This window comes from Ursus maritimus, unplaced genomic scaffold (genome assembly GCF_017311325.1).
Source record: "Ursus maritimus isolate PB19 unplaced genomic scaffold, ASM1731132v1 scaffold_4, whole genome shotgun sequence".
In the NCBI taxonomy this organism is placed as follows: domain Eukaryota; kingdom Metazoa; phylum Chordata; class Mammalia; order Carnivora; family Ursidae; genus Ursus; species Ursus maritimus.
The window spans coordinates 81,218,740-81,241,746 of NW_024426552.1; the positions used below are offsets into that span (position 1 = coordinate 81,218,740).

The 23,007-nt window shown below is 44.4% G+C and overlaps 1 pseudogene; it reads left to right on the forward strand.

Annotated features, from left to right (window-relative positions):
• The first annotated feature begins 8,098 nt into the window (after positions 1-8,098).
• LOC103676104 lies at positions 8,099-11,217 on the forward strand (annotated as a pseudogene).
• The last annotated feature ends 11,790 nt before the right edge of the window (positions 11,218-23,007 follow it).

Below are 23,007 nucleotides of genomic sequence, written 5' to 3' on the forward strand. Positions count from 1 at the left end.
TCAAAAGCAGAAGTAGCCACCTGGACTTGCCAACAGCTCTCCAAATAGAGGACAGTCTTGTGAGGCTATCTCTGAATATACAGCACTAGAGACCCATTGAGTTGAATTGTAGGACATTCAACTGGTGTTGGAACATGGACTTGGTGTGGGGGGGAAACCCACACATTGGAACTGGGTGCAGAACCCTTAGTATCATATACCCAAAATGACTACAATAGTCTAATCATATATTTAATTGGTATGAACCTGTATCAAATATAATTTTTCAGCTAAAACTTCACAAGAGGTTCATTTTAATTATATCTATTTCAAATTTGTAATAGAGTGTGAGGAGTCACATACAGAATCTAATTGTGTGAGTATACACACAGTAACATATATTATACCCTGTGTCAAACATCAGATTGTAATGTGTTAAGCATCAATTTATCCTAAAATTGTTTGCTAATAAATGAAAAATGTGATTTGGCTCCTTGTTGTGTGGTTTCTTTTGCTGCATATTTTCCAACTATTACTTGCTTGATGGAACTCAGAATACCTGGCTAGAGGCTCTCAAAGTTATCAGTCGAACATGGAGGAATCAAGGTCTGGCTTGGGTTTCCTGCTTGAGCCAACGGGAAATAAAAATTAGTCTTCTGCTGTTTTGTCCTACTTAAAGATTAAAAAAAAATCATATACGTGGGAAGCAAAGAAAAGCCTTCTGCTAAAACAATGGATAAAACCTACACAGTAATTAATGACTTAAAATATCAAAAAGGCACTCTGGATTTTTCCCCCTTAACGAACTCACAGTAGTTTAATTTTAAAGTGCATGTATCAGAGGGAAATAAACGCAACAAATATATTTGTACTCAGTTGAATCTGAGAGTTGGTCGAGGGTCCAAACTGGTAGAGAAAAAATATCCACGTTGCCTTGTTTCCACTTTATTGTGAGGCCATAGGAGATTATAGTGAGTGTTCCTTTTACTGGAAGTTTCTTTCAACTCTTGCTACTTAACAAAAGGAAGCTTACCCTTAGGGAGCCAAGATTTGGGAAAGGTTTGTCTGCTCACATCAAGACCCCCTCCCCTTGTTTTATTCTCATTTTTGTGTCTTTGAACACTTGTAAGCTCTACTCTCTGGCCAAATATGGTAAGAACGAAATGGCCTTAAGAAGATCAGAATACTCTTGGGGTGCCCGGGTGGCTCAGTTGGTTAAGGGTCCGGCTCTTGATTTCAGCTCAGGTCATGATCTCAGGGTCATGATCTCAGGGTCGTGAGATAGAGCCCTGCATAGAGCTCTACCCTCACCCTCTCCCGCTGCCCCTTCCCCCTCAAAAAAAAATCAGAATACTCTGGAAGCCAAGGGAGTGGTACTAGGCATTTGTTCTAGGAATGCATGGATGAGGTTCACAGAGGGAAGTTACCCCAAGTTTGAGCTATTCTAGAATAGTCGTTTCTCCTAGGGAAACCTAACATTCCAGTGGGTAGACAGTGTCCCCATTTTTCCTCACCTGTTCTTTCTCTTCCATCTCCCCCAAAAGCCATGACTGGAAAAAAAACCTCAGAAAAAAGGGAAGTCTTCAGAGTAAGCAAACCCTCCAACTTTCCTTCTGATGTGGCTGAGTTGGTATAGGTTTGAGAAAAAGAAAACAGCAAAACTGTCCTATGCAACTCAAGAGCCCAGGATTTAAAAACTGGCTCAGTTCATTCATTCCTGAATAAATCACTAAACCCCTCTGGGCCTCAGCTTCCTGATCTATTAAATGGGCATAAAATATCTGCCCTTACCGGTTTAGTGTGAGGAAAGTACCTGACACATAAATGCTTAATAAATGCTTTTGGCCTTCCTGTGTGTGCTGGGAGGGGGTGAAGGTCAGGGCTGGGTGGGGGAAGGGGAGGATTGCCTCTAGCCTCTCCACAATTAAAGCGCCAAATGAATGTCCTGGGTGACCCCAAAGGCAGTTACAGATCATTAGACACACTTTTTGAAAGGGATTCACGAGAGCTCAATCAAAAATGTCACATGATACCAACTTGTTCAGGGTTCTCTCCATAATACTTTGAGGGGTTCCTTTCAATCAGGACATTATAAAAATACTAGAGAAGTTTTTTGATGGACTGAATTCACACTGTAGGACAAACTACACAATTTTGACATAGACTTAGATAGAACTGTGTATATAAGTGTATATAATTCGTATTTTTATTATAATTCAGCCTTTACAGATACGAAGATGGCGAAAACAAAATGAGACGAAAAACTGGTAGATGAAAGTAGAACAAAATGTAAATCAAAGTGGAACATCATTGCCAGCCACATTTTAGCACCTTTGATTTCGAGAATTATCAAATTTCAAGTTTCAGGCCCCCCTAACGATCATGCAAGCCAGTCGAACACCTGAAGCATGTTATTCATTTTAGATGCACGTGAAGATGAGAGTCACTTGGTTTCTGATTACCCAGGCCACTTTTTCAAAGTATTTTACTCAATTTTTTGTATATATATCTACACATAAAGATAAATTGATATAAATATCACCCTACACATGCCTTTACAGTCCCTTTTTTCTCTTACATTTTGTAACCCAGGTTAACAACTTCATATATTCTTCCATATACTCCCCCAGCCTTAAATCAGTTTTTACACACACACACACACATTTTTCTTTTTCTTTTCTTCAATTGTTTTACAGAAATGGGATCACCTTACATAACATCCAAAGAAGCCCGGGTCTACACAGCTTCAGCCTCATCTTTATCTACCTCCTTCATCGAACACTGACCGTTTTGTGTTTGACATACTACCAGAAAGATAAACCAATACACTTTAGACTTATTTTCAAAAGCTAAGTTGAAACAAAGGGATTCATCAGTCTTCAGTTAAGCTTGGTGATTTGCACATAGCACTTTGTCGGTAAACCTTGATTCCGAAACTATTTCTAGTTTTTACTTTTTTTCTTTTCTTCTTGGTACCTGCTGTTCAGAGTACCACTTTGTCTACAAGGGTGAGTTTTCAGAGGTTTCTGGGTAAAAACTGTAGCCAAGACGTATGTATGTTCTAGGGGAAATGGGCACATACACACTGAGGGTCAAAGGGAAGAGTGGAGGCGGAGTGTCATCAGGCACTGTGAATGGGCACTTGAACTGGCAAGATTCCGCCTTCCACTAGTACACCAGTGCCACTCATTAATGTCTCAGCTGCTCAGCCACCGAGGATCTTAGTGCCTTCTTTGGCTTAGTGTCACAGGAAAAGCCCTGACAAAGTAATGAGCCCTCAAGTCCCCCACTTCACATCTTCAGGCTTCTTCTTAGTGCCTTCTTCCCTCTCTCAGGTTCCCAGTGCCTGGAAAGTGTCATTCTCATTCCCCATTAAAACTGCTTCAAAGAAAAAACTGGGTGGATGGAACTAGAGGGTATTATGCTAAGTGAAATAAGTCAACCAGAGAAAGACAGTTTTCATATGATTTCATTCATATATGGAATTTAAGAAACAAAACAGAGGAGCATAGAGGAAGGGAAGGAAAAATAAAATAAGATGAAATCAGAGAGAGAGAGAAACCATAAGAGACTCTTAACCATAGGAAACAAACTGAGGGCTGCTGGAGGAGAGGGGTGTGGGGGATGGGGTAACTGGGTAATGGGCATTAAGGAGGGCACCTGACGTAGTGAGCACTGGGTGTTATAGGCAACTGATGAATCACTGAACTCTACCTCTGAAACTAATAAAATGCTATATGTTAATTGACTTTAAATAAAATTAAAAAAAAAAAAGAAAAAACCAGAGGGATGCATTCACACTAAGATCATATCATAAATGAACAATAAGAGAACTTCAACATATCTAGAGTATTGTTTGCATTTTTATAAAAACAAAAGCATTATTTAAAAAAGAAAAATCCAATGGGGTAGTTGTCAAGGATAATAGACACATAGGAAAGAAAGCCTGCAGAGCCGTTCCAACACTCCTGAATGCACACAAAAGCCTCCATAAAAGATGGCCCTAAGAGCCCATTACAAAGAGTAGAGCACTGGAATTAAGAAAATCTGCGGGTGTGCTTCCCGCTCAGCCGTGCAGCAGACACAGAAACGGAACAAGTCACTTCACTGTCTAGGGCCCAGTTTCCTCATTTGTAAAGTGAAGGTCTTGAGCTAGATCACTTCGAGGTCACTTCCAGCTACAACATGCCAGGGTTCTAGGGTTACAGTGGCCCAGCTGAGCGGACCACATTATCATCTGGACTTTTAAAAGAGATCTCATGTTTGCCCTGGTATCATAAAGGATTTCTTGGCAAATCCAGAATGGAAAGACTCTTCTCTGCACTAGTCACCTCCTATCCCTTAACCCCCTCCCACTCTTAAGGTAGAGAGCATGACTTAAGGAAAATTTTAGCTTCAGTTCCATACCTATGTTTATCAATGACTTGATATCTCGTAAGACTCTTCCATTTGTTCTCAGTTTTCTATCTATAAAACTAAACTCTACACTAATGAAAGGGTGATCTTTTTAAATGTGAAATGCTGACCATGCCAATTCCTGCTCAGTCTTCTAGAACAGTCTCTTATCACCTACCGTAGCAAACACTGTTGGTTGTCAACTCTGCAGCCATTTGTCCTGTTTGCCTTACTTTCTATCAGAAGCCCAATTTTGTTCCAATGTCCTCTATCTGGCCATGTACTTCAGAAGAAGTGGGTCTGTCCCCTCCAGGGAGTGAGTCCAGATTCGTCTGAGCTAGTCATGGTGGTTGCATTCCCCTTGCCAGTGAACAGTTTAGGGTTGGGCATGTGATGCAATTTTGGCCACTGAGGCATGAGGATAAGTCTGATGGGGTCGGGGGAGAGGCTTCTTAAGAAGGGTTTTCGTTCCTGGTTAAAAAGACACAGAAACAAACAAACCTTTCTTCCTCTTTGGTCCCCTTGTGATCAGAAGAGCTAGTCTGAGGATAAACCATCATACCAAGAATGGTAGAGCAGAAAAGTGGAAAGAGCCTAGGTCCTTAGTGACAGAGTTGAGCCACTGAATTCAGCCATCTTGGAACTTTCTTGCCTTTGAGCATATTATATATGCTAATAAATTTTTTTTAGTGTTTTAAGACAGTAGGGTTGGAGGTTTCTGTTCTTGCAGATGAATATCTGCTAATACATCTACAGTGGAAAACTAGTATATATTTTTTGACATACAAGGCCCTTCATGTTAATGATTCCCATTAGAGAGTCCCATCATTGTACACAAGGCTTTAGCCACCCCAATCTTTGCCTAGAATACCCCCCTCCAAATTGCCCACCCCAGTAAACACCACTACTCATACTTCAAGTTCCAACAAAAGTATACCATCCTTTTTAAAACTTTGCCTAGGCTCCTCAGGCAGACTTTGCCATCCTAATTTCCAACCGCATTTCGTACATGCCTCCGTTATGTTGCTACTATTTGCATGCCCGTCAACCACACTAGACTGTGAACTTCTTGAGGGCAGTGGACTCAAGGGCCTGTTTCTCTTGTATCACCCCCACCCCAAGCATATTTCTGACTCATGGGCCCACAATCAATATCTGCTGAATGAATGTAACACCTGACTTTATCTATCATTTTAGGAAAACTATTTGTCCTTAATTTGGAAAGTTTAATTCCCTTTTATCTCAATGTGGACCTTGTCCAATGGGCTAGGACTCAAATTCACAGAGTCAGAGTAATTGAAATGCCTGAGACAACATAACCACCAGTTCCTGAGACCTTCACAAATTTTGAGAGGTGGCTTTGGAGTTCGTTATGTTTGGCAGTCTGACAATCAACCATGTTCTCTTCATCGAAAGAAATGAACAATGGAGGGAAATGTGCCCGCTGCATTTGGAAAGTGTACGGATCCTATCCTATAGCTCAGCTCCAAGATGAGGAACTGCTAACACGTAACAGGGCCACCTCAGCGATCCATCCATCCTGAAAACATCAGTGAGGCTAATTTTTTAGAGTGACCAAAACTCTCATCAAAGGAAATGTGGAACAAGGAGATTTCAGACCACAAGTCCAGAATCTAAATCCATTCAGCTTAAGCTTTCTTATTTGGGAAACTGCTTTGTCAAGATCAGACACCATCTTTCACACCAGCCTGCACTCTGCCATTCTCTGTCCCCTCCACACAGGGCACGCACACACACAGACATCTGGAAATTCCGTTCAACTTCTTTCTGTAAATATATGCAGCTTGTACTGGGAGCTCTGCTGAGTCCCCATCTGCCCAGATGTGAAACAAAAAACACACCCTGCCATGCACAAGATAAGCCACTGGGAACTGGAGCCCACAATTTCAGCAATTCCCTATTCAGGCCCCAAGCACTCTCTTGGAAATGTAGATCACGTTTAGTGTGACAGGGGGTGAACAATTACACTAGGGGTGGGATGACTCATTTAAATAGCATAATTCAAATATCTTATTCATGTTGCAATATAATCAAACTCCTGAGGGGCTGCTACACTCATTGCAGGAAAGGGGGGGGGAGTGACAAAGGAGAAAAATGCAGAGAAATCACCTGGCCTGGTAGGCAGGTCCCAGAGGCCAAAGGGGGTCAGGGTGAGCAGGACGCTGGCCTGCCTTAACAATGAGCAACCCCCCACTTAACCTTCACAGGGCAAATAGGGAAATTCCCCTCTACTGTTCCTGGAGGTGGGGGTCCCCACTGACCACTTAAACTGTCTACCTGAAAAATAAAAATGCTAGTCCAGAGTCATTCGGTCATCAAAATGTGCTGAGTACCTACTATGTGCTAGCATCGGGGATGCAAAGAGAAGACAAAATTCCTCCCTCCGAAGTAGCTTTCACAATAGTAGGGACGAAGGACAAAACAGTGTGACCAGAGCTAGAACAGAGAGGTAGAAGAGACACTTGCAAGACGACAGTTGAATTCTGGGGGTGCCGCTGCGGGCCTCACAGGACACATGTCTAAAATGCCTTGAAAGATGAGTAGAATTCCCTAGAGGAGTAGGAAGGGTCTCCGGGGCCTCTACAAGACACAAAAACAAGGTGACATGTCAACGATAGGGAGCTGAGAGTAGTCTTGGGGGGAGAGTTCGGGAGTGTTGGATACAAACCGTGTGGAGGTAGACGAGGAGGGCCACTTCTATATCCAGGCCCAGGCTCCAGCTGTCTCGCCAGCCTTATTTCTCCCACTGGGTGCTCCTGACTCACACTCTGGGCACATCCCTACACACCACTCCCAGGCCTCTCTGAGCTTTCCTCCCTGAACACACACCCTGCCCTCTGCCTTGAGTTTCCCTCACCCTGTTCTTTCCCATGTTCCTCTTCTCTGCCTGGACATTTCATCTCTGTGTGAAGCCTCCCTACATCCCTGGACAGATTGAGGTGCTCGCCCCTCTGCCTCTCCCATTTGGCTACTTGCTAGGACGGACTATGTTTCTACTTCAAAAAGGCACAGACACAGTCCCTGCCTTCAGAGAGCTCGGGAACCTAAAACCCTGAAACACAGAGCAAGACTCACAAGCCATGAATGCAACCCCCAGTGCCCAGATCATCACTGCAGGCTGAGCTGCCTCGTTATGACAAAGGGTGCAGGGACCAAAGGCCACATCCCTAAGCCAGCTCCACTCTGCCCACGGCCCTCACTTACCCTTTCCAATTCCAGCATCTCTCACTGCATTGTCTCAATCCATGACCCCAATCTTGTTTCATCCCTTTAATCCTCCATTTCGAAGATTGCTCTAGTCTTTTCTTGCCCCACAACCAATCGTCAGGAAACAATATGGCAGTAAAGGAGAGCACTAGCTTTGACTTCAGGCAGAGTTAGACTTGTATTCCAGCCACAGCAAATCGATGACTTGCTGTGACTTTTAGGAGATGACGGCATTTACCTGCTCTAAGACGTGGTAAGCACTCAATAAGCCACAACCCTTGTGGCCGTTGACTAGCTTTGGGGTCATCCATCATTGCAACCATCTCCAAGCTTCCTATCTACTATCTTGAGTAACACTAATTTTCTCCCTTCCCTTTCCTTCTCCACCCTGTCCCTTGTCCTTCAGCAAGAGTGACATAGACTCTATACTGCTGTAAGACTTCACAAGCTTCACAGGGGAGATGGCATTATGATGGGTCTATAAGACAAGTAGCCTTTGCATCCATGGATCTGACAAGAAAAGGGTATTCCAGCAAGAGGGAAATGGTGAATTAAGACAGAGACAGGGAAGCATGTATCTAGAGTTCTTGTAGGAGACTGTACAGTTTCTGTTTGGCTGGATGGTGGGGTCCATGCCAGAGATGTTTAGAGGTCGAGATAGAGTCTGAGACCATCATCTGCAGTTCTGGGGAAACCACAAGCATAGATTTGTGGGTGTGGGGAAGGTGGGAGCAGGATGTAGGCTGACTGTATACAGGATGCACTGGGAAGGGAAGGGATCCAAGACACAGGTCCTTCCACAGGGATGACCCTCTTGACATACCAAAATCACAAATTCAGAAGCCCTGAGTTCCAAGATCTGCAACCAATGAAGGAGATGACCTTGGGACTTCAGTTGGCTCATCTGCAAAATGGGAAGCTGGACTTGCGTGTGGAGTTACCCAAGTTCAAATACCATCAAATGATGGCAAGAGCAAATACTTCCCTTGCAGTGCTGCTGCAAAGACACAGCTCAGACAACCAGGCTTGGCACATGATAGGAATTTAAAAAGGAAAAGAAAGAGGAAAATGGTGACTGTCAAAAGTCCTTCCAACTTAAAAAGAAAAAAAAAAAGATTCACAATGCTTCCTATTACAGTCTTTTCTTATTCAGAAAAAGACCTGGGACCCAATCTGGACTAGTCTGGGGTACAACATGAAAATTTCCTTCTTATCCATTTTTCAAAAAAAAAAAAAATGATTTGAGTACATAATGATCCTCTCCAGATACACGTTGTCTTCAGAATATGAAAATGTATCATTAGGAAGATAGAAAAGCAATTGTAAAAGTCCTGAAAACAATAGAACTCAGTTAAGCCTTTGATTTCTAACTCAGGCTTAGCAGGAAAGGCTATCAAACAGGTATGCGGGCACACCACTCGTGTCTTCGCGTGACTCACGAAGACTCTGGAAAGCAAACAGACCACAAAACTATAACCAAGTGTTTACCAAAATTAACCAAAACTTAGATGTCCCCCAATTTGTCTGTGTCAGATCTGTTTCAACCCCTTCCAGAATATGGTGACCAAAAACATATGACCTATTTCAAGATTCAGGCCAAAAAAGTCCTGTTTCAGTTCTTAAAAGAAATCCCAGGAGATTTCAGCCCTATTCCACCCTTCCACACACCTTGCACTTACCCACCATTAGGAAAATATTTGCCACACTGCAGTTGGGTTTCTGGATGTCTGCCTTCCCCAGACACTGAACATAAGGACATGTCTCCTTTGTGTATCTCTCCCCAGTGCCTCCTGTACGACAGTCACCACACCTACTATATGTTCAACCCCTGTGATCCAAGGCAGCCTGACACCAAAGTGTGTCATAGTCTTGCAATTACACCCACTGCATTCCAAAGAACTGAAGAAAAAAATACCTGGAATACATGGGTGAATGAGCATTCACATCCCATGCCATTCTCTCCACCCCAATCACCCTTTCCTTTCATTTTTGACACTTCTCGGGTCTCCTCTGGAAGGCATTTCCTTATTATTTCACTCACTTCTGACCATGTCTCGCCACAGTGCCTCTCTTAGCAATTAGTACTCAATGCATATTAGAGGAATTGTCACCTCTTTCACTCTGCAGCAGCATGCTGCCCTGAGGACGCTCTCTCTGGGTTCTGCTCTTTGGCTTTCCTTCTAATTCATCTACTCAGAAAGCTCCCCACTTCCTAAGCCTCCCTCTTCCCGCCCTCCTTTCCCACAGAAGAAGCATCTCAGAGGTGGATGGAGCAGGGCCCGGGTCAGAGATTCTCAGCCAACTATTCATCACAATCCTCTACAGAGGCTGGAAAATAACAGATGGGGGCTCTCTGCTCCCCGCCGTTCGACAGACAGCAGCGTCTTCTTGTGCAGTGCCAGCTGCATCCCCAAGACATGATGGTGAAGGTCAGAGTAAATGGATTTGGCCATATTAGGCACTTGGTCGCCAGGGCTGCTTTTAACTCTGGCAAAGTGGATGTTTTCAGCACCAATGACCCCTTCTCATTGACCTCAAATACATGGTCTACATGTTCCAGTATGATTCCACCCATGACAAAGTCAATGGCACAGTCAAGGCTGAGAACAGGAAACCTGTCATCAAGAGAAAACCCATCTCCAGGGCACCTGGATGGCTCAGTCGGTTGAGTGTCTGCCTTCAGCTGAGGTCATGATCCCAGGGTCCAGGGATCAAGCCCTGCATTGGGCTCCCTGCTCAGTGGGGAACCTGCTTCTCCTTCTCCCTCTCTGTGCTCGCTTTCTCTCTCTCTCAAATAAATAAAATCGTTTTTAAAAAGAAAAAAAGAAAGAAAGCCCATCTCCATCTTCCAAGAGAAAGTTCCCGCCAACCTCATGGGGTGATACTAGTGCTGAGTACCTTGTGGAGCCCACTGGGGTCTTCACCACCATGGAGAAGGCTGGGCTCATTTGAAGGGTAGAGCTAAGAGGATCATCATCTCGCCCATCCTGCTGATGCCTCCATATTTGTGATGGGTATGAACTATGAGAAATATGACAACTCTCTCGAGATTCTCAGCAATGTCCTCCTATACCACCAAATGCTTGGCCCCTCTGGCAGGGGTCATCCCTGACAGTTTTGGCCTAGTGGAGGGACTCATGACCACAGTCCATGCCATCACTGCCACCCTGAAGACTGTCGATGACCCCTTTGGGACGCTGTTGTGTGGTGGCCGAGGGACTACCCAGAACATCATCCCTGCTTCCACTGGTGCTGCCAAGGCTGTAGGCAAGGTCATCCTTGTACTGAATGAGAAGCTCACTGGCATGGCCTTCCATGTCTCCACCCCCAACATGTCAGTCTTGGATCTGACCTGCCACCTGGAGAAAGCTGCCAAATACGATGACATCAAGAAGGGAAACAGGCATCAGAGTGTCCCTTGGACATCCTGGGCAATGCTGAGGACCAGCTTGTCTCCTATGACTTCAATGGTGACACCCATTCTTCCACCTTCAATGCTGGGGTTGCATGGCCTTCAACGACCACTTTGTCAAGCTCATTTCCTAGCACAACAATGAATTTGGCTACAGTAACTGGGTGGTAGATTTTGTGGTCTACATGACCTCCAAAGAGTAAGAGCCCCCTGGACCACCAGCCCCAACAAGAGCAAGAGGAAGAGAGGGGCCTTCAGCTGCTAGGGAGTCCTTGCCCCAACTCCTCCCCCAACACACTGAGAATCTCCCTACCTCAACAGTTTCCATTCCAGACCCCCTGAAGAAGGGAGGGGCTTGGGGAGACCTGCCTTGTCATGTATCATCAATAAAGGACACCGTACCCAGCCAAAAAAAAAAAAAAAAAAAGGAAAAATAACAGATGGATATATGTGATCATTGCTTTCTGGAAGAAAACAGATCACAGGTCACTGTTGGAAGTGTTTGTCTTTGGAAGGAAAGACTGAGGGCTAGGTGGAAGGGATACAGACTTGCTTTTCTGTAGTGTGAATTTTTACTTTGGGCATGCACGTCATTTAATTTTCTTAAAACACAGAAAAAACAGACGCTCAAGGTCTGCTCCCAGATATGATTATTTAGAATATCTGGGAAGGGGCCTCAGCAGTTGTATTTTATTTAAAGCTTTGAGTGATTTTGACACAAAGGCAGACTTGGGGCTCACGGGGAAGAAAAAGGATATATTCACATTGTGTAGGTGTGAATGCACATGTGATTGTGTGTGGGAGGGCTGGGGTTTGGAACAGGATTCCACAATTAAAAAAAAAAAATTCCCCTCTCCAATACTCCTTGCATAGGAGTTCCCTCAGCCTTCTCCCCAGAAGCCAGATCAGACAGTGGGCTCAGTCTCCGCCGCCTAAAGCAAGGCCAGAATGAAGCTTGTTCCCCATGGGAAGGTGAGTAGTGAAGGGTGACAATTGCAGACTCCAGTCCTGGCCCTAACTGTGCTTCCAGACACTTCGCTCCGCCTTCGTGTCCTCAGTTAGGGTTGTGTGAAGATGACATGTGGTGCTATGTTCAGAGCGCTTAGAGCCAGGCCCCGTACAGAAAAAGCACAGTGTAATCCTTGACTATCAACACAGGGAAAGCAAGGGAGCCCCTGCTTATCATGAAAGCTGAAGCAGGTCATAACCTTCCTCCTCTGTGCCCCTGCAGAGCCATACTGCTGTCCCTGTGCAATCACACCATGATGCCATTAGCTGTGTGCATGCCTGTTTGCATTTCGGGGGTGTCAGCACCCTATGAGACACACTGCTTCCCATGCGATTTGTGTCATGCCTTGCACAAGAGCAGGGGCCTTTGAGAAACTGTAAAGCGTGCCAAGAAAGGAGCCACTTAGTTACATCTCTTTCTTCCAGAAAGCCATCCTTGACCTAGCCACATTTAACAATCTTCTCCTCTTCCTCTGTAGACTCACCTCCTGGTAGCTTGTCACAGTCCATCAGCTGAGGCTGAAATTCCATCTCCTGGGCGATGAGCCTCTCCTTCTCCTGGGTTACACACGTCCAGATTTCAGGGCATTTCTTGGCACACAGCGGGAGTGCGGTAGATGTCCGTTGAGTCAGATGGCTGCTCTCCTCGGGTTCCGGCAGACATTCTCTGCGACCCTACAGAAAGCAACCAAGGTGTGAACTGGACGTCGAGTCTCCCTACCAGTGTGGGTGCCGTGCGGTGGAGGTAGAAGTGGGTTTATCTCTAAGAGAAGCATTTCTTTAGTAAGCAGTCTGCAGATACTTGAAAGAGAGGAACATGGTGTGCCCTGGTTCTAAAATCCTAGGTAATTTTCCTGCGTTCGGCAGTACGACCCTTTGTTCTTTATTAAAACTGCATAGGAATAACCTTGCCACGCTATTGCTACTATTAATAATGTGTAGACCTTATCACATTACAAATTGTGTTATGAAAATTGAGTGCCAACACCAGGGAAAACTGATAGGACAGAGCTCTCTCACTCTCTGATAAAGGAGCGGACTTTCTTGGACCTCCTCGGCTCCCTTCTGGGCCTGTGAACGCCCTGCGGCCTCCTCAGCCCCCACCCCCTCCGCCTGCGCGCACCAATCACAGCGATCGGTGAGGCCCTTCTGCCAAGTGCCGCCGGGCCTCCCAAAGAACTGGCGACGAGCTGCAGCTCCGTGGCCAGCAGTGTGCATTCAGAACAACCAGCAGGCCTTTCAAAAAGACAGGGACGCCGTCCAATCCCCACAGTTCTCAGTTTTTATAAGGACATCTTCCCATAGTTTCCACCTCAGGCTTCCAAACCACACAAATAGGCCGTCGTCCTCACTTTCGGGTCTTACCTTCCGCCTGAGTGAACTAGGAACTCTTCTAAACAAAGAACAGGCAGGGGGCAGGGGCAGTGGGGGGCATCTCGCTAGATCCGCCCCACTTTCCCCCGGGGGGCTCCCCAGGAGGATCTGAACTCCCTCTTCCGATGGTGGTACTCTGTGAGCAGGCTCCACGCAGCACTGTGTCGGCGGGCAGGAGAAGCTTTCCACCCACAGTCCGTTAAACCCAGTTTGGGGGTGCGGGGCCGGTCCTCCATTAGGAGCGGGAGCATCCCCGTGCAGCCTCCTGTCGGAGGGCCCTGAGAGGACTACCTCTGCAGGGCTTTCTTTGGCCTACGAAAACCAAATGAGGTCTGAACCCAATGAGGGTCTGGTTTAACTTCCTCAACTCACCCCTTATGCTTCCTGGGAAAGACCTGCGCAGCGACCCAGACTGATTCTCCGGATTTCAAATGCAAATTGCACACACACGCACGCACACACAGGCACACACACGCTGTGAGAGTTTTTATGGGGTAAATGATGGCGTCGTGAACGTCCAAGTTCAGCACCACTTTTTAACTTTCCATCACCAGGCCTTATCTTTCCAGAAAAGAGATGAAAAGGTCTGAGGGAGGGAGATGATCATAGAGATGGGAATGGCTTTTATTAAAAGAGTGTTTCCCAGACCTTAACTAAACCTCATCCACTTTCGTCAGTCAGGGCCGACAGTTGAGAGCAATATTAGAGGAGGTAATTGCATGTATCAGTCAACAGCTTTTGTCCCGCGGCCGCTGAGAATTACAGTAAAACGGGCACAGGAAAACAGCGTACTGGATTAAAGGCAAAAAAGATCTTTCTCCAGTTTCTCTCTACTCACCAGCTGTTATGTTCGGCTGCAGAGACAGAAGCAGCAATAATATCTGGGGGAAATCTAGCCTACCACAGTCTGGGTTTTTTGTTTTTTTTCCCTCCTTCTGTTTTTCCTCCGCCTTAAAAGTGATTAAGCTTCGACTTTAAAGAGAAACTTTTTCCAAAGGTGTCCTATCTCACCATAGCAACTAAGCTATTGACTGTATATGAATTTTTCTCCCATTCAAGTAAATGAACACATATCAACCTGAAGCTTGTACCACTGCTCAGACTGACTGTAAAACAGCCATCTCAGAGCTGTTGATGTCACTGGGTAACACGTCCCCGTAGTAGCTTAAGCAAACAGTTGGCAAAACAGATACATTTTATGTACATTTGATTGTAAATCGCACCAAGTCAAATCACACCATGCTGAAGAGTTAGCAGACGGGTCTAAGTGGGAGCTGGAAGGAGAGAGAGAGGAGAGAGAAATGCCTATCCTTGTGCCCCGAGCACAAATCCGCACAGAAGTGTGATTATCACCAGGTCCCAGGTGCTCTGAATACCACACACCAGCCCCCTTACCCCCATACTAAAGGAACTCCCTTTCTTTCAACCATGTGGAAACAACCAAATCTGTCCAAGAGCTGCCAGAGACTTTGGACACAAAAGAGGAACATTGTTCGGGTCAAGCCAAGGGTACGCAAGAGGGAGAACCGGCTGAGCTGGGAAGGACAGAGACCAACTTCAGCAGGATAGCAGGGACCAGAGAATCATGGCCCCGGGTCATTTCTCAGTGCCTCGGTGAAACCAGGCACAAAACTGAGCTCGGCCAGGTCCACCGTGACTCTGACAGAGGCCAGTCGGGACATGGATGCAGTGGACCACAATAAAGCTGTCGTTATTAATGAATTTGATTGTTAAATACTTGAAATCCTATAGCCAAGATCAACTTTATGATGCAAGAGTTAACAGGTTTTGTTTTGTTTTGTTTTTTATAGATCAAAAGCTGAGGTTTAGAGAGGCAAGGCAACTTACCAAGACCTAGCCAAAAGTAATACAGGCAGGATTCAAACTCAGCTCTATCTTTCCTAAAGCCTGGCTCATGCCACTCCAACTTTGCCCGAGGGCGGCTGCGTGTCCAGCAGTACTTGAGTATGGACACCAGCGATGTAGGCAGCTAGAGGATAAACCTGGGGCAGGTCCCATCTTCCTGGGACATCAAACTTATTCAAATATCGGTGAGTATCAAATGGAACAGGAGGAGTAGGGTGGTGTGGGATTAAGTAATTGCATTAATCAATATTTTATAACACACTTTTTCGCATTAAATTCAATGGCTGTATTAGAGAGCAGGATGCAGTATTCCTATTTTTAAAAAAGATTGAATAGGTAATGAATTAATATGATTCAATTTCAAATGCTATAAATAGTACAAAGTGGAAAGTTTCTCTCTCGCTTCTCCCCAAGCCCCAATTCCCAATTCCCTTCTCAATAGGCAAATTATTACCTATTTTACGCATATGCATATATACATATGATAGGGGAAGTACATATATAGTCTTTTTTTTCTTCTTTAAGAGAATAGTAGCCCACTAGACATGCTTTTCTGCACATTGCTCTTTTTCATGAAACAAGAAATCTTGAAGTTCATATCTGTAAACAAAGTACTCCCTCATTCTTGTTGACAGCTATTAGTACTTCATTAAATTGATGCATCATTATTTATTTAACCAACCAGTCCTATTAGTGGACTCTCAGAATGTCCTGAAAACTTTGCTACTACATACAATGCCTCAATTAATAATCTTTCACATGAATCACTTCGCACATTTGAGAATATGTATCTGGGATGCATTGCCACAAGTAAGACTGCTAGGTCACAGGCATTTGCGTTTACATTTTGACAGATATTAACAAATTTCTTTCTGTGGAAATTGTACCAATTGGCAGAGAGCCATTTCTTAGTATTATCAAACTCTTTTACGTTTGCCAATCTGACAGGTGAAAAATGAAATTTCACTGTCATTGTAATTTGCATTTTTCTTCTTCTGGGTGGGGCTGAGTAGCTTTTCAGGTCCCTAAGAGCCATTTCTCTTTTATTTCCTGCAAACCATCCATATCCTTTCCCACTTTTTATGGGGTTTCGGGCTTTTTAATTGGCTTGCAGGGTTCTTTAGAAGGTACAGAAGCTAGCCTTTGTCTGAGACTTGAGTTGTACAGTTTCTCTGGGCCCACCAGTCCACTTCCTCTTTTCAGTTTCCACTGAGAAACCCAGTCCCACCATGGCAGCAAGGCGCCAGCAGCCTGACTGGCCCCATGTGGACCCGTGTTGACCATTCTGCATCTGGACTCTCTGCCTGGCCAAGCTTCCTTCCACATCCTGGGTTCTTTCCCCAGGGCCTGCTCTTGTCCGACGGACATCCAAGTCACCCTGATCTAGCTGTTCCATCTCCAGGCTCCCCTGAAGAGCCGAGGAAGTAAGAGAGAGGCGAGAACTGGTGCATATTCTCAACAGCAAATCTCCACCCCGTATTTATACACACCCCTGTTTCTCCTCCACCAAGCATTCTCAATATCACATAGAGCAGCTCAATGATAACAATCACTATCATGTATTGAGCATCTACTGTGCACCAAGCACCGATCAAAGCACTTTACATATAATAACTCATTTCATCTTCAACATGTCTCAGGAATATATTGTTATCATCAACCCATTCTACAGATGACGACACAAGTGACGGAAGTGTCCAATAACTTGCCAAGGGTCCTAATGCCAATCTGAAGCCAGGACTGACTGAAAGTCAGACACTTTGGACTCTATATCCAGCCAGCCCAACCGAGCAGAGGTACTCTGGCCGCCACTCAGGTTACATACGTCACGTGCATGTACACACACCTACCCGCACTCCAATGCAGGGAAATTTCACTAATGTTTTATGAGAGTAAGGAATACTTTATCCCAGTACCAACATGATACGAGGTCTTGTGGGGTTTATATAAGCCATGATATTGCAAGTTAAAGATGTTTGAGACCTTAGCTTGCCTAGTTTTAACTGAAAGCCAAGTAAGTTGTACATAAGTCTGAGGAACTATTCATCAAATCTTTCAAAGAATCAATATCTAGGAAAACATGGCTTAAAAATCGTGATGGGGGCTGATCCCATGGGCCTACTTGGAAGTGATGCTCTGTTACTGAAACTTATACAACTGTCATATCCAAGGCAGAAATGCATCCCAACCCTCAGCACACGCATGGGACAAATCTCACTAAGTGACTTAGGGACACCTATTTGTGCCTTATATCTCCAAGGCCCAGGTCTATAAGAACAAACCCACATCTCAAAGCCAAGTGTGCTGGGATGGACAGGATGGCCCCCAGAGTGAATCATTCAGCTATGTTTCTGCCATGCCAGATGAGGCCGGCTCACATCTACCCTCCGCCCCTTCTCATTCCCTAGATGACCACAAGGGAAAAGAAAATCAGTCCGTGTCTTCATCCTTATTGTATCAATGCAGCCCAAAAAGATGGTTTCTACACCGTGCCATCTACCTTGGACAGGTGTGGCTGAAGGAGTTTTAAAGCCAGTCAACCCCCTGACCAAGTGATTCTATGCAGGAACTGGTAAAATACGACTCTCTTGCACCCATTCTGTAAGAGATTCCAGCCAGTGCATGTTTTTAACTATACAGTCAGATTTGGAGTACTCGGGGTCTAATAATCCAGATGGTAATCTAATTCAATTTTTAGTTCCTCTACCAATATTCCTTTTAGATCAATTGACTGTTAATTCATCCCTTGGACTGAAGGACAATCCATTCATGTACCACTCCCCAAAACATATTCTGAGTCCCTATTATGCTACAGGCACTAGAAATAAAAAGACAAGCAAAGAAACAAAAAAGTTCCTACTGATAAGGAGCTTCTAGTCTATGAAGACATAGGAATTTAAAAAGAAAAAACTTTTAAGGGCAATTGCAATGCTAGGGAGCTTCTGCTTGGATGGAAGTAAGAGTCCACAAGATGATCTTCGAGAGCTGAAACCAGCCAAGATGGCAAAGGAGACGCAGGGGAAGCGAGGACTGAGCGAAGGCACTAGCAGGTCTAGAGGTGGTGGGGAAAATCATCCGAGTAGAGGTGCCTCATGAGCGGAGGCCTGGAGATGAGAAAGCCGTCACCCACTTGAAAGGCTACAGTGGTTGAGTATGGCCACAATCTGAAGGGCTGAGGTTGAGAGAGGAAACCTTAAACACGAGCAGGGCCAGACTGTGAAAGCCCCATGTTGTGCCAGATGTGTCCCAACGAAGGTGGTCAAAGCCACAGAAATGTATGAAGCCGGAGCATGGGATCACCACAGCAAAACTGTTCACGGGACTAATAATTCGTAACAGAGTTCAAACGATTGTTGAGGCTTAATTAGGTTAGGGTTTTGATAACAGACAAAATCTTCAGCAAAAGAATGACTCCAAACGTAGAATTTGGAAAAATCAAATGGAATTGGTGGGATAAGTGTCTGGGTGGGAGAGACCCCCTTGGCATTTCCCAAATCACACTAAACATTATCTACCATTTCTTTCATTAGCACAAAATTTCACACACACTTACGCACACCTGCAATATCCTTTATACATCATTACAGTGTTCCTGACAGTATTACTTTTAATATCACAAAATTGAAAACGTAAGTATTTATCAATTTGGGACTGTTCAAATAAATTATGGCATATTTATAAAAAGGAATAGCATGAAGCTATAAAAAAGGCTGAGGAAACTCATTATATACTATGTAAAAAGAGCTCCGAGATATAGTATTGAGTGGAAAATGCAGAACAATGCATATACTACTCTACCGTTTTTCCATAAAACATATCGGGAGCAGCGGGAGGGAAAACACATTACGTATTCATTAGTGCGTCCATAAAGCAACTCTGGAAGGAGACACAAGAAAACAATAGTATTCGGTTGCCAGTGGGAAGGGGAAGTGGTGGCTGGGAAAAGCAGGCTTCACTATATTCTCTTTTGTTCCTTTTGAATCATGTAGATGTATTACCTATTCAAAACTGTCCCTGTCCTTGAATAGCTCACAGCGCAAACAGATAAACACATGGACAACGGGGAAGAGCTCATTTAAAATGTCTAATAGGCTATAACACGAAGGTAAGAGAGGAGTTAAACAAATATTTCGTCCTGAGCCAGAGAAAATACAATTGGAAAAGATCATAATCCTCCTATTTCAGCCACCGTTTCTGTTGAACATTTCTGGACTATTCTCCAGGCCCACGTCCTGCAGGCATAGTTCATTCATGACTGAACACCCAGGGGGCTCCTACCCCAGTCCCCTCACTTTACAGATGTGGAAACTGAAGTATGGTAAGGTGAAGGGGCTTGCTTCAAGCCATGTGGGTGGTTGGCAGTGTCCTAAGTGAGCCCACCATGATGTCCCTTCTCTTGGCAGATGCTGACACTACCTCAAAGACGGGGACTTTGGCAGTGCTCAGGACTGGCTGAGACACAATTTAGTCTGCGGAGATTCCATCTGCCAGTCCTCTCTGGAGACCGAATAACCCGTGTGCCCACCAGCCAGTTAGATGCCACCTCTTCTTCTCCTCAGCAGTGGCAAGTCAGCAAACTTGCCCGAGGAAGGCAGAAGTCATCCTCTCCCGAGGAGTGCCCGTCAGTACCCGAGCTCACGTGGTCCCGGCCACCTCGGGAGACCAGCACCTAAGTAAACCAGAACTTGTAGTTTGGTTTTTGTGAAGAACAGAATGTGATCCTCTGTGCAGTTAACAACCTGAAATCTCCACATTAAGTTACTAATCTTGCCTTAAATGAAACAAAATAATGGTCCATCAGCCTGTCATGCCCAAACTTCAGCCTCTGATGTCTCGCTAGCGACAGAGCGATGTGCTGTCATCTGCAAATCCACACGCACCCTGGCAGGCAGCAGTGAGCATCGGCACGTTGTCACTTCAAAAACGGACCAGGGCTTAGCCGGAGGCAGCCGGAGTCCTTAGGGATTTCAGAGCCCCGACTTGCGCACATGTCTTTCGTTGTTCCACAGAACTGCTCTTCCTGTCCAGGACCTTTCGTTGCTCCCAAAACCCCACACAGTTAACCGTCGATCTCCTCTCTGCCCTCCTCATCAGCCTCTTTATTCTTCTTGCTCCTTCCTCTGAGCTTTCCAGCAGCAGCCCCATCCTAAAAATAGCTCCCCCCCTTCATCCTGCCTGCTCTTTCACCTGCGGTGTTCCTCCTTTTTTCCTTTCATTTCTAGGTGTCTTTAGAATATGAAGGGGAAATCTCACTTCAGCAAATTTAATAATAAAACAGTCATAATATGTATCACTAAAGTGGTGAATATTTATTGAGCATTTGCTTTGTACCAGGGATTGAACAACAACAACAACAAAAAAAATATATATATATATATATCCAGCAAGCATGACCTCGGAATAAAAACATCTTCTGTTTGGCAAGTTATTTTTGTCTCAAAACATGAATGGTCTCTGGAAACAGACTATGATTGGTTTCACCATTGTCTACTCTCTACGATGACAATAATCGATTGTGTTACCATACGACTGCTTCCAAGTAGCCCTTAATTGTGCGACAGCCACACTCTAGAACAAACCATCTCGCTGTATGATGTCTGCACTGTAGTCAGAAACGGGAGGATGGACGCCCATCTCCTCCCACCCCGGGGGAGCCGTGGGACAGAGCGGTCTCAGTTTTATTCTTGTGCTACCCAAACTCAAATTTCAACATCTCTCGCCAGAACCGAGTCACTCCTGCTTGAAATGCTACCTCAGTTTGCAGCGATATGACATGACAACCCAAAGGCCACAGTCTTAAGAGTTTGGAAGAGAAATGAGTGTGAAGATGAGCTTTGAAAAATCTCTCACTTCTTCCTAACAAAGGTCTTATCAAATATAACTTCCTGGGTTGGGGACTTTGATAATATCTTACTCCTAAGGAAATTCCACTAGAACTAAAGATCTAAATAACTCGTAGAGCTTGTGATACTATATATTCTATGCACCTCATTGTGCCCTCATTTAAATGACTCAGTTGCTGGGGCGCCTGGGTGGCACAGCGGTTAAGCGTCTGCCTTTGGCTCAGGGCGTGATCCTGGTGTTATGGGATCGAGCCCCACATCAGGCTCCTCCACTATGAGTCTGCTTCTTCCTTTCCCACTCCCCCTGCTTGTGTTCCCTCTTTCGCTGGCTGTCTCTATCTCTGTTGAATAAATAAATAAAAATCTAAAAAAAATAAAATAAAAAAATAAAAAATAAATGACTCAGTTGCTGAATATTTATCTTATTCATTCTATTAAGATAGTATCTGTACCTGTCCCCTCCTCAAACCTTCCTCCCCTCTCATTGTTCTGCCTTCCAAATGCTGCCATAGTGGTATTTCCAATAAAAATTCTTGACTAGAATTAGTAAACAGACATATCATCGCTTACCTATTTTGCCCACTGATATATCCCAAGACCAACAGGTGTTCAAGAAATATGTTTTTAACAACAAGAATTAATTAGTGGTCTAATTAATTTACATTTTTTGGTTTCGTGTATTAACGATTCTTCCCAGTGCCGGCAGGAATGTGGTAAATTGAGCATGCTTATATTCTTGACGAGAGAACTTGACAACACAGTTTTTCAAATAGTGTAGCATTTCATTTGTAGCAATTAATTTACCCTAAGAAAAGAGCCTAAATATTGGAGGGAGAAAGAAGTTTTCTGTAGACAATGTCTCCCAAATTGGAAAGTACGCGAAGTCCGGCAATAATGAAATGTGCAGTCACAGCGGCACAGCCACTCAATGAAGTAGTGTGTAGTTATCAAAAGTGATTATTAAGTTTATGTAATAACAGGTGAAAAAAGTAACAGGATGCACACATTGTATCGAATACTTACATCAAATATTCCGAGACACATGCAGAAAAGTGCTAACAAGGGGAACTGGAGTTGAATTCTGGCTTCTTTATAAATGGTGTGAGTTTAGGTGGGTTAATCTCCATGGCCCAATTTCCTCACGCTAATTACAATGCGATGATAAAGATAATAATAACAAAGTAACTGCTGTCTTCTGAGGGCTGCGGCTGACGGGATAAGCAGTGAACAGATACGCTTACTATAATGATAACTATAAGTGTGATGGAACTGGGCTGCTCTGTCTTTGTTTCCTAAATCCTCAGTGATGTGCTAATAGTACACACATCAGGACCGTGATCTCTTTATCTTTCTCTTCTCTTCTCTGGGAGAAACGCCTGGATCTGGATTACTTCAGCCATGGTGCTTTTGTCCTCTTCTTCCTAGAAATTCCTATGGTGCTTCCTGCTTGAAACTATTGCTTGGCAGTGTTTTTACGCTGCCTGGAGTTCGTCATTACATTTTATATGGACATAATGATCCCCGACTCCCCCAAACGTGGCTTTCAGGAACAGGGGCCTGTTTGGGGCCCTCCTCATGGACCCTTTGGCACAGATCCAAATGTGCCACAACAAGTTAATTTGATTTTTAAAATATGCTGATTTGGTGATCATACAGACAGAAGTATGCAGATTGCCCATAATTTCAACATCAGCTTTTTTTCTATTTCTTCCTTAATCATATTTTATTTCTTCGGAGTGGCATAGGAGCTAAAGAAACAAACAAATCCTGGGACGATGTTCCTTGATTTGTATTTCACATCCACTTGGTTTTATAACTCAGCAGAGCCTGAAGTTCATCTTGTCTCTGAGATGAACTAATTCTGTATCTTTCTTACACAGAAATAAGTAATAATCAAAGCCG